General features: G+C 32.0%; 1 long non-coding RNA gene and 1 pseudogene across 2 annotated transcripts; one reads left to right on the top strand and one right to left on the bottom strand.

Moving 5' to 3' along the window:
• Nucleotides 1–3,540: 3,540 nt before the first annotated feature.
• LOC145091359 (uncharacterized) lies at nucleotides 3,541–4,793 on the bottom strand. The gene is made up of 2 exons (XR_013702139.1): nucleotides 4,054–4,793; nucleotides 3,541–3,928 (listed from the first exon to the last, which is right to left on the bottom strand). It is a non-coding gene; the product is annotated as an uncharacterized LOC145091359 (long non-coding RNA).
• Nucleotides 4,794–5,909: 1,116 nt separating this feature from the next.
• Nucleotides 5,910–7,728, top strand: LOC145094979 (geraniol 8-hydroxylase pseudogene; annotated as a pseudogene). The gene is made up of 2 exons (XR_013703675.1): nucleotides 5,910–6,842; nucleotides 6,933–7,728. The product of XR_013703675.1 is annotated as a geraniol 8-hydroxylase pseudogene (transcript).
• Nucleotides 7,729–12,404: the final 4,676 nt, after the last annotated feature.

Raw genomic sequence — 12,404 nt, 5'->3', positions numbered from 1 at the left:
AACATAACTATATCATGCAAAATAATAATGCTAGCGAGAATAGGAACATAATATTTCACGTTGTTCATATGATTACAATGATCGGTTATGTTTATAGGAGAACTCCATAAAGAGATTTTATTGCTTACTACCTATTTGTACCAAATGACTTACACATGATTTCGGTTACACGAACTCAATGATTATATATATATATATATATATATATATATATATATATATATATATATACTAGGTTATAACCCGTGGAAACCACGGTTCGCAAAGTAAAATAACATCCAAATTATAAAAATTAGTAATCATTATTAATAGATTTGCAATCATTAAGTTTTTTACAAAATTTAATAGGTTAACTGTAACTATAGCATCTTTATTTTAAATTAATATGATCATGTTGTTGATGGAGGAAATATAGAAAAGAAGTCTTCTCACCGGTCCCTAACAATAAAAAAAAGTTTATTAGCAAACATGAAATAAACTGAAAATCAAATTCATAAAACCCTTCGATCACAATTCATGTAATCGTGTAACAATTAATATGTTAAAGTTATCATAGTTTAATTTTCTATTCTGCTAAATCTCCCCAAATACGATTTAACAATTTCCTTCCATAAATGTAAATTGAGATTATATTTTCCAAAAAGAACCAAACGAATTGTAACACTTTAGCTTAGGAAGAATAAGTGACGCACTTACAATAATAGAAGCTAATAAACTCACATCGTTTAGATGCCTTTATAGTTAGATTAACGAAGGCTAAGAGAATTCCCATCAAATAAGGTTAGAGGTGGACCTGTAAAAGTTCCATTAAATAAATAATTGTTCCCTTTTGGTTTGGATTGTGGATGAAAAAATTGTCCACCTTAAAATCAACAATCAAAGATAATTAATAGCCCTCAAACAAAAGTATAACAAAAACAACCCACACAACCAAGTGAAAAAGCTATAATATAGTGAGGGCAACATTTCTATAAAATTTACAAAATAAAAACTCATTTACAATTTGATCAGATAAATCAAACAAAAGTATAGAAATTAGATTTAACCAACCTTTAAATTATATGTGAAGCTAGACTAATACTATTGTTTAATTTAAATTATTAATAATTTGTTGATTTTATATATATTTGAATTTGTATTATTATTTTTAACATTTCTCAAATAAACAGGTTCCCTTTTCCAGTTGATAGAAGGGTAAATGGCCATTTACTTTAATACAGATGATTGATTCAGTTTTTTTAATCATTTATCTTTTCATCTTCTGAATCGGTTGACCAGACCTCAACCCCTCCTAATTTATTCTTAGCATAATTTTCCTGCACAATCAAAGCAGGCATGGTGTTATTAGCACTCTTTTTCTTCTTAATCTCCTCCAACTTTCTGAGATGGTATGCTTCGTCATCTTCTCCTTCCTTCTTCTCATTTAGCCTTCACAACATGCAATCATTGGCTAAGTGGTTTTTACCATGAAAATAATTGCAGTCATAGCCGGAGTCACCCACGACCTTCTTCTCCTTCTTTTCTTTTTCTTTCTGAGAATTGCTTGCATTCTCCTCTTTCACTTTCTCAGAGTTGTAGCTTCCCTGCCATTTTCGGTTCTTATTATTGTTGAAGTTCCTTTTGCGAACCTTTTTGGGTTGGACACCATCATTGCAAACTCTTCTTTAGACAGTTCACAATCAGAAAACTCAAACTCTGAATCATCATCTTCTTCAACCTTCTTACCTTTTGTGATGAGAGCAAGTGAACCCATTCCAAAAACAATCTTTGCTTCTTTCGTCACTTCAGCTTCATGTGATTTGAGAATTCCAACTAGTATTGCCAACGAGTAGTTCTTGAACTACTCATGTTCTTTTACGGTTGAAACTATAGCCTTCCACTCAGGTCTAAGTCCATTCATGAACGTGAACTTTTGCTCGATGAGTTCTCGTCCAATCATATGCTTCATCATCCTACCGAGAAGATTATTATAGCGATTAACAGATTGTTCCAGACTTTCTTTAGGCTTTTTCACAACTGCACCAAACTCCGAAAGCAGTTGAGTCTAAGTAGAATGCTCCAAATCAGTGTCAGTAGAATACAGTTCCTTAAGCCCCAGATACCTTTTGTTGTATCATATGAGCTAACCAAACAAAAGGTGTCTGGTGGTAGGGCAAACATAATAATTCTCATAGCCCTGACATTTCTAATTAACTTTTCTTTCTCATCTTGTAGAACATCATTTACTTCAAGAAGAAGCTTGTTATAATCTTTCTGAGTTTTAATAACTCTCTTGGTTCCAGTATGAACAAACTCCCCAACAGTGATGGCTTCCTAGATCAAATAGCCATTGTCTTCTATACCAAGAGCATAGTCTTCAAAATGCAACGCCCACACTTCATATTCACTTGGGAGCAAGATTGGAATCATGGTTGTGGATCCAATGCCACTTGATAGATTTATCAAATTAACGTGAGAGTCTTCGGAATGCATGTTTATATATCGAACAAAACCTGTATAAACCAGATGTGTAAACAAGATTAGGGTAATATCACGATCAAGATCAGCGTCAACAGTTGAACTAACAATAACGGCTGAAACGAGATCTAATAATGGCGGAAACCCTAAAAGCTTCTTTTAACAGAAGAGATGCATATAGATTACATAGTCTCCTGCTCTGATACCAATTGTTGAGATCAAATCTCTAAAGATTGAAAGATTCAAACAGGTAATAGAAAACAAGAAGACAACAATGGATCAAAATATGCTTAATGATTCAAAGTCACGCTTTAGAAGAACTCGATGAAGAATTGCTACTGTAGGCGTGTAGGGTTATAAGACTATTTCTAAGATTACAAAACATGGTGCATGCATGCACCTTAAATACTATAACCCTAATAAATAAAGACAGGTGGACAAGCCCAAGCCCGTTTACATAAATGGACTATTAATTAGAACACAATGACGCAACACTAAATCCCAACAATAATCTAATAAGAAGTAGTAACTGGTGGTTTTTTGTTGTTTTTCTCTGTGATTTTGTGGTGATAGAAGATGGTAACATATTCAAAGATATATCGATAACTAACTCTAATACAAGGGTAGAATTGTCAAAAATACATTTGTTTCAAACCTTGGTCTGAGACTGCGGCTCCTTGACCTTCCTCAAGTATTAGGAAAAAAATCATATCCGTTTCTATTTATTTATTTCATAATCATATATAACTCATATTATTTTGCATTAGGCCCGTGAGTAGATAGTAGTAGAAGAACAACATCATATGAAAAGACCAAAAGGTTAATTTGGCAAAAGGTAAGAAATTATTAAAATTTTATTTACATAAGAGAAAAGGGGCACCTTTTGTTCGTCAGTGGCTGAGATTAATTTAAGATAAGAAGAAGAACCTTGAATCACAAATGAGTAAAACAGTGATGAAGCAAAGTGACAAGCAAGAAATGCATTTGAAAGGATTACCAAGAGGCACAAGCTTCGAAAATACCATGAACAGGCTTCAAAATTATTCCATTAAAGAATGACATAATTTACTGAAAGAACAAAAATAACACAAACTCACACCTTTTTATATCAACCATATTTTTCTAAGAGCATGTACACACAAATACATACATAGAAGCCAGTAAATAACATCAATTTGGAACAATATAATAAGTAAACAAATATGGACTTTCATCAAACACTTGGTGGACAAAATAATTGCACATGTAACATCCACGCTTCTCTCCATCTCTTCAATACATTGAAAAAAATGAAAATAAACTGTCCTCAAGGGACAGAAAATAAGGAATAAAATCAGTTCATACCCTTGGTTGATATCCACTTCAGTTCCCATATGCATCTTCAAAAGCGATTAAGGCATCAACAAAATCTCCATGTTTGCGCCTCTTTTTCTTGTGCGTGTCTGCAGTACGCATCATCAATTGACCATTCCTGGATCAAACGAATACAACAAAGAGTGTTATCCCACTATAAGGCCGCTTATCAGTCCCACAAAGAATGACATTCTTTAAACAAAAATGAAATTGATAACAACAAACTAATTTTAAAGAATTTACCTTTGTTTAAGACTTTTCAGACGAAATTGTAGCCAAAAGTGTTCATATGACGGAATCAAATCAAGAAATTGAAGGAACCGGACTGAGTGTAGCATTGAAACATTGAACAGTATCCGAACATTACAGAATATTATGAGGATAATTGTTATTCATGAGGATTTTTAGACATAGGATAATATTTAAAACATAGAGATAACTAACTGTAAAGATTTTACCTTAGTTGAAGACTATTTAGACGAAATTCTTTATCGATAATTGTGCACAAAAAGAATTAATTGAAGAAACTCATTGAAACATTGAAAATTTAAGCATAAGTCGATAAAGTTAGCTTAGCCGAACAATTTTCAGCCGAACTTGAATCCATAAACGTTGACATCAAATGAAGCAAGTCAATACACTGAGTGAAAGATAGAAACATTAAACATAGTCGGATCATTATATAGGTCCGATTTCTAGGTCGTGGTTAGGGTAGTTACCCGCCTCCATATCATGATGATCAAAGGAGTCTTTGGAAGGAAACTAAAAACCTGTTGAACGTGGGAGGAGAAAACGATAGGTGGTGAGGAACGTGGGGAGGAGCTTAAAACGGGCTACAACCTCAGATTTTGAGTTATTACTGTGGAGATTGAAAGAAAGTGGAGTTTAAACGGTTGACATGCGTCGGACGGCTTTAGAATCACCTTCAACAATAGTATAAAGAATATCCAAACATATTCCATATACATAACAAACACATGTCTTAAAAAAATATATCTAAATAACAAACATAATGAAACGAAACCAAAAATATCCAAACATATTCCATAAACATAACAAACGACGTGTCTTAAAATAATAGGAGTATATCTAAATAACAAAAATAGTGAATGGAAACCAAGATGCATTAATTTTTTTCCTTTAAAAATCTATAGATTAGTAAAGTTAGCATTGGTTTTATCGGTTGCAACAGTGGAAAAATATATTTTTTGTTTTTATAAAAACATGTTAGGAATCGATTCTAAATTATGAGAACTTGTAGAAAATAATTATAAAACTTACATTTAGTTTATCATTTTTAATGTTATTATACTTTGTATTACTTTTTATTTATTTATTTATTATAAAGTGGACCATAATTTAACTTTTGATCCTAAAACAATATTTATTATATTACGAATAAAAGCTATACTCTTCTAGCATTTCAAGTAGTGATAATTCTTTTTAAACAACAAATTAATTTACTCCTAAATATTACATATGCTTCCTAAAGAAACTTGAATTCATAATCTCTCATTTGAGAGGGTCACACGTTACCACGCTAAACCAAATGTCATTTGGTAATTAGTGGCAACTAGTAACTAGCTTTCAACTTTGAACTACTTTTATCAAAAATACTCGTAATTCAATAAATATGCAATAGCTCATTTGACTTATGTCGGCCTTGTGACAATATAGATGATTGAGTAGGTTATTTATTTGTACATATAGTATTCATCGGCTCATCTTTCAATATCTTTCTATATCTCTTCTTTCTAAATTATTTGGGGTTTTGTATAGTTTTGGTAATCATCTTGGTTGTACATCATATCATCCATTGATTAAGAAAAAACTGAACCATTTAAAGAAGCTTCTTTCGTATTGGTAAAATAAATTGTTTCGAAACGAATGAGTTTGAAGTAAACTAGATTTTAAACCACTTTGATGAATACTTGTTTAAAATTAGAAAACATCCTTGTTACTACGTAACATTTTCTTGACTTTTAGTGAAGAATGAAAATGGAACAATTGATGGTTTCGTGAACGGCAATAAAAAACCATTCGGATTTATATCCATCTCTCGTTTTGTAATTCATCAAGATTAACTTTAGCTTCACAAAATGATATCCGATAGCCAGTGGTCATGGTGGTCGGAACTAATTACCAACAAGAAAGACGAGTTCACATTCGAAGTCCTCACCTTTTCAGTCATTTCATTAATGACTATTTTATGGTACATTTCACGGAAGACCACATCGTCGTCGCCTCCGGGACCTCGTGGTTTGCCGCTACTGGGGTACCTTCCATTTCTTGGCGCCAACTTCCACCATGAGTTCACCAAATTGGCCCAACGTTATGGCCCCATTTTCAAAATCCAACTCGGAAGTAAGACCTACATCATTCTCAGCTCCTCAGACTTAGCTAAAGCTGTGCTCCATGACCAAGACGATATCTTTGCTAACCGCGATCCTCCGGTGGCTGGGCTGGTCGTCTCCTATGGTGGCAAAGATATAGTCTGGTCTAACAACAACTCATACTGGCGTAACCTACGTAAAGTGTTTGTGTACGAAGTCCTGAGCAACAAGAACCTGGATGAAACTCAATCTTTCCGGCGAGGTGGAGTGAGAAAAACCATCAAGCAGGTGTATGAAAGAATGGGAACTGAAGTGGACATTGGTGGGATCGTGTTCTTCACATCCCTCAGCGTCATAACCAGCATGATATGGGGGAAAAGTTTGGTTGAAGATAAAAAGAACAATGATGTTGGGGTTGGATTGCGGGAAGTGATTCCAAAGATAGTGGAACTTCTGGGTGCACCGAATGTGTCGGACTTTTTTCCGGTGTTGACGAAATTCGATTTACAGGGGGTGCAGCGAGAAATGAAACGTCAATGGAAGACGATGGATAGGATTTTGGAGAGGATAATCGAGGAGCGACTTGCCATTAAAAAGGATGAAGCTGGAAGAAAGGATTTCTTGCAGATTTTACTAGAGCTTAAACAACAAAATACTTCATCGGGTTTCAATATGACAGAAATCAAAGCTCTTCTCATGGTATCTTTATCATATATATACTGCTTTTTTGTTTTGATATCCAAAAATGGTTTTAATTTGTTTTTTTATGCACCATATTTTCTCAAACAGGACATTGTAGTCGGAGGAACAGACACAACATCAACAATGGCAGAATGGACAATGGCCGAGCTTCTGCAAAATCCCAATGAAATGAAAAAGGTACAAGACGAATTAGAACAAGTTATAGGGAAAAACAACATTGTGGAAGAATCTCATCTTCCAAAATTACGTTATTTAGATGCAGTAATTAAAGAAACATTCCGGTTACACCCTCCACTTCCTCTCTTGATTATGCGAAGTCCAAAACTACATTACATATATTCAGCCATTAAGGTAGGTGGATACACAATTCCTAAGGGTTCCAATGTCTATTTAAATGTCTGGGCAATACATAGGGATCCTCAGTATTGGGAAAATCCTCTAGAATTCGATCCTAATAGATTTTTAATGGCTGATGGAAGAAACAAATATGATTACAGCGGATACAATACCAACTTTCTCCCATTTGGATCTGGTAGAAGAGGTTGTCCTGGAGTTCCCTTGGGTGAGAAGATGTTGCTTTACCTTTTGGCTTCATTGTTGCACTCATTCAATTGGATTTTACCAAATAATAAAGAACATGAGTTGTCTGATAAATTTGGGCTTGTTGTGAAGAAGAGAAACCCACTCATGGCTATCCCTTCTCAGAGGTTACCAGATAAAAATCTCTACATGTAGTAGAGACTAGAGGCAATCATTTGCATGCCTGGGCATAATTTCTTAAGGGGCTTCTTCAGAAAAGCAACCAATGTACTTAATTTTATCAACTATTGTTCAATTTTAGTACAACCAATGAACTTTATTTGGTTAATAAAATCCCTTTAGTTTCACCTTACTCAATATTATTTTACATACTTTGACTTCTAAAGAAACATCGTTATTGTTATCTAATTATATATTGAGCCAAATATAGTGAACAATACGATAGGGGTTAAGCATTTTGACATATAACAGAATGATTGCACGCATAATAATAACGCTAACGAGAATAAAAACATAATATTTAATGCGGTTTATATAAGAGCATGATGACCTAAACTATGTCAATAAGACCAAGCCTAAAAAACATAGAAAACCCTGTAGAAAATGACCCAATATTATCAAACAAATTAGGCCTGACAATCGTGTCGTATTCGGGTTGGCGGGTCAAAATATGTCAACCCAAACACGACCCATTTAAATATACAGGTCACGGGTTGGCGTGTCACGGGTTGGCGGGTTTGGAACATAAACTCGTATATGACCCACAAACCCATTTATTTATACGGGTTCACAGGTTGGTGGGTTTGTGGGTTAGATTTGGGTTCGTGGGTCAGATTCCATAAATAAAATTAACAATTAAATATGAATAAATTCTTGATGGTTGATGCAAACATATCTGAATTTTAGACACTTAACTACTTAAGTCTTAAAGTCTTAAAGATCCAAATGAAAATTAAAAAAACATTTATAGAAACATGTTCAATGTCTCAATCGCTCATACAACCATACGCCGATACGCCATTTGATTTAGGGTAAAAATGAGGAAAATCAATTGGTTACAAACTTACTTACGATCTTATGAGTTAGGACCACAAGTCAAATATCAATACATTTAAAAATAAAAAATATATTTTTTTAATTAAAAATATAAACGGGTTGGCGGGTCAACCCATTTATTTTTTGAGAAACTCATATATGACCCGTTTAATAAACGTGTTGGCGGGTTGGCGTGATGAAAAACTCAACCCAAACCCGTTTATTTCGTGTCGTGTCGCGGATCGTGTCGCGTGTCGTGTCGAGAATTGCCGCCCCTAAAACAAATGTCCAAAATAGAACACCAAACAATCTCCCATATTAAAAATTGAAAGAAGTATGATGGGCTCAAATAGGACCCTCCAAATCAAACGTATCTTGTGGATATAGGTTTAGATCAGTTAAGTTATTTTTATCATCCACTTTATTGTGTCTTTGTGATGATTCTACCAACTTAAATTTTGAAAGATCTATCATCGTGGAAGTTATCATCATTTCTTTTTTGATTTAGGAAGTATTATTGTTGCTCATCCATTGAAAAACCATATTTGATGACTCACAAGTTTAGTAATCATTAAAAGTACATGTTATTTCTTGTTTAAGGGCCGCCTTTGGTACGTTGAGCGCAATTCCTTAAGCAGCTCATCTAGTCTATTGGTATCTTTATCATGTAGATTATTTTGGAAAATTATCTAGAGTGTGTTAGTTCCATGCCAATAGTTTATCTTGTTAGCACATGGAAAACTCATAGTTGCTATAAAATGATCGGTGCAATGAGTCATACTACCTAAAAATAGAGATAGGTAATAAAGGTTAACAAATAACAATAAAGAAAAATATTACCATCTTTTGCAAAATCATATTGTGTATATATATCTCCTTTAAGACAAAGTGAGATACTTAATAATTAAGCTCTCTAAAAAATGACATAATGCAAGTGTGAGGAACTTAAATTCTCTCATTTGAGAGTTTCTGTTTAATCTCATTAAATTCATGCTCATTTGTTTTATTTCTCACTTCCCTCATTAACATCAATTCTCTATCTTACATACTGTTTAATCTCATTAAATTCATGCTCATTTGTTTTATTTCTCACTTCCCTCATTAACATCAATTCTCTATCTTACATACTCATGCACAGTTGATTATATTGTCTAATGATCTTTAAAAACAAATTTGATCTTGTGAAAATAGTCTTGGGACATGAGGTAACTAGAGGTGTTTCATCCTCACGATAATACACTTATACTTCAACATTCTTTACTATATTGATCAACTCTATTATTGTCAATTTGTTTTAAGTTTAAAGGTAATCTCCTTATGACCAAGGGTATAATTGTCAACACGAGCATATACTCCACAAATTTTTTAATTTCTTTTATGAATCTTATATTTTTATTTATGCAGATTATCATTCCAATTATACCGTCAATCATAAATACTTCCCAAAATAATTATATGCATAGTTTCAATATATAGAATCCAGACATTTATGATTAAATCGTTTAATAAGGAATATTATTTTTAAATCTTTTCAAAATCATGTACCCTTATCAACTTAGAAACCATCATTTAATTTAATCTTATTAAAAAGGATTTAATTCATCTATTTTTGATAAATATGTTTATTTAATATAAAATCACAGCACATGGTTTCCAATTATATCTCTATATTTGCTAACTAACTTTAATTCGTTATTATCTTCACCAATATCATTTAATTTCATTCTTTGTATAATCATTTTTTATGGTATGTTATGATATTCATCCATGCATTTACTATTCTCTCCAACATTATGTATTTTATCTTACATTTTACAGTATACAACATATATGGATACTAACAATGGAAGAACCAAATCAAAAACATCGCCATGCCCACCACTATCAGACATCACAAACGGTAAACTTTTAATTTACTATTATCATTAGACGTTCAATACATCACAAACGGTAAACTTTTAATTTACTATTATCATTAGATGTTCAATACATATAATTTATTGATTTTCTTTTTATGTAATATATATTCGCGTTAAATTTGATATTTAATGTCTAATATATTTTCATTTCATCCACCTTTATCATACTTTTTTTTTTGAAGAATGTATCTTCTACATCCCCAATAATTATCGAGTTATTCAAAAATGCCCGAAATTACATTCAAACTCATCATCCCATAACGTCTTACGACCGAATTTGCAACCTACAACAATTTCATCAAGGTCGCCACTTTCACAAATAACCAATCAGAGTAAATTATTAATAATTACTTTTATATTATTCTTTCATTGTCAATCAAAACCATATAACGGCTATTCATTTTTCCAAATTTAATAATTGTTATGATACTAATAAACAATTATAAATGGTTCGAATACGACGCTAACTTCAAATGTTCAAACAAACAAAAATACGACAACTTTCAAGGATGTAATGATGCATCACAATTTTGATAAAAGTTATCCTATTGTTATATTACTAATTATTATATTTTTTGTATTTAATTGATTATAAATTTAATTTCAATATATGTGCTTTAATATTACATATACATATTCATATTTTCCTTGTCATTTCCAGTACATTTTTTTTTCCAAAAAATCGTATCTTCATAACGCCTATTTCTCAAGTTACTCGAAAAGTTACTCCGTCACCTTCAACATCATCCTCTCATAACCGTATACGGCAAAATGTGCAACATTCATTTATTTCTTCAAGGTCGTCACTGTCACACACACATGCATATATATATATATATATATATATATATATATATATATATATATATATATATATATAGATAAAGAGATAGGTTCAAATGTTTCAAACAACTATTGTGTGCATGAATGCACCAATAGAAATTTAGGAATAATTAAATAATTAATAATTATTATAAGGGTAGTTATGTAACTTAACATATGATAATTAAAATAAAATCCCTTAACTCATGGGAATTACCATAAAAAACTGTTTGACCAACTCTTTAACCTTAACCTCTCATATCGTACGTATTATAATTTTGCCTCCTCTCATTTGCGTATTGACGAACAAAGCTTCCAACCATCAACGACGATTTGAAGATAGAAAAATTGATGTCGGTGATGACCTTTCTCTCATTCTCGTCTTCTTCCCTTAAGTATCAGCCTAGCCTACTGGTGGTGCAAAATCCATAGCAATGGCTAATTGATAATACAGGTAGGAAAAAAAATGGTAAACAAAGTTGTATTTGTGAATGAACGACTTTGAAGTTCCTTCCTTTTTGGTTTGTACCAGGTAAATATTTTGAAAAGAACAACTTAATTTTTTAATTTTTTTGTTCTTCTTTGTATTTGAAATTGAAATTGGTTTAATTAGGGTGGTTTGAATTTGGTTGTTTTTTCTTCGATTTTATTCTTTAGGAAAAAGATTGAAGTTATGATGATCATTTATTCTTGATGTTTTTAGTTTCATTCTGTGAATTATTGATGTATATCTTTGATGATCAGTGCTGTGTAATCCTTCCAGAATATCATCTTTGTATCTAATATGATTAGGGTAATTTTTCCAGAATGGAATCTCGAATTCGAATTCTATTAGAATGAAATCTCGAATTCCAATTTTGTTAAAATTAAATCTTGGATTCCAATGATTAAGTTCCAATTCAACCTAAGCATTGAATTTTGTATGAGCTATCATGTCTAAAACTTGTTATTTTTTCTGTACTTACTCATTGGTTTGTGCATTTTCTTCAATTTTTTACTTATGGGTTTTTTTGTAGTTTCATTCTATGAGAATATAAATATTACATAAAACATGTGTTGCTAGTAATTTTGACATAATACATTTATACATGCTTTAGAATGTTTATGCATATAGAAGAAAAGACTATGATTTAAGTGCATTCTATAATGTATTCTTTTAGAATTTATTTATATAAATGCATTATGTTAGAATGTCTTTGAGAATGTTTGTTAACAACAAGTATATTTGTTTAACTGTTAATAC

The sequence above is a fragment of the Lactuca serriola genome, chromosome 3, assembly GCF_051521515.1.
Source record: "Lactuca serriola cultivar US96UC23 chromosome 3, Lser_US96UC23_V15, whole genome shotgun sequence".
NCBI classification, from domain to species: Eukaryota; Viridiplantae; Streptophyta; class Magnoliopsida; order Asterales; family Asteraceae; genus Lactuca; species Lactuca serriola.
The sequence above is the reverse complement of the archived record's forward strand: the minus strand, read 5'-3'. Positions and strand labels throughout refer to the sequence as shown.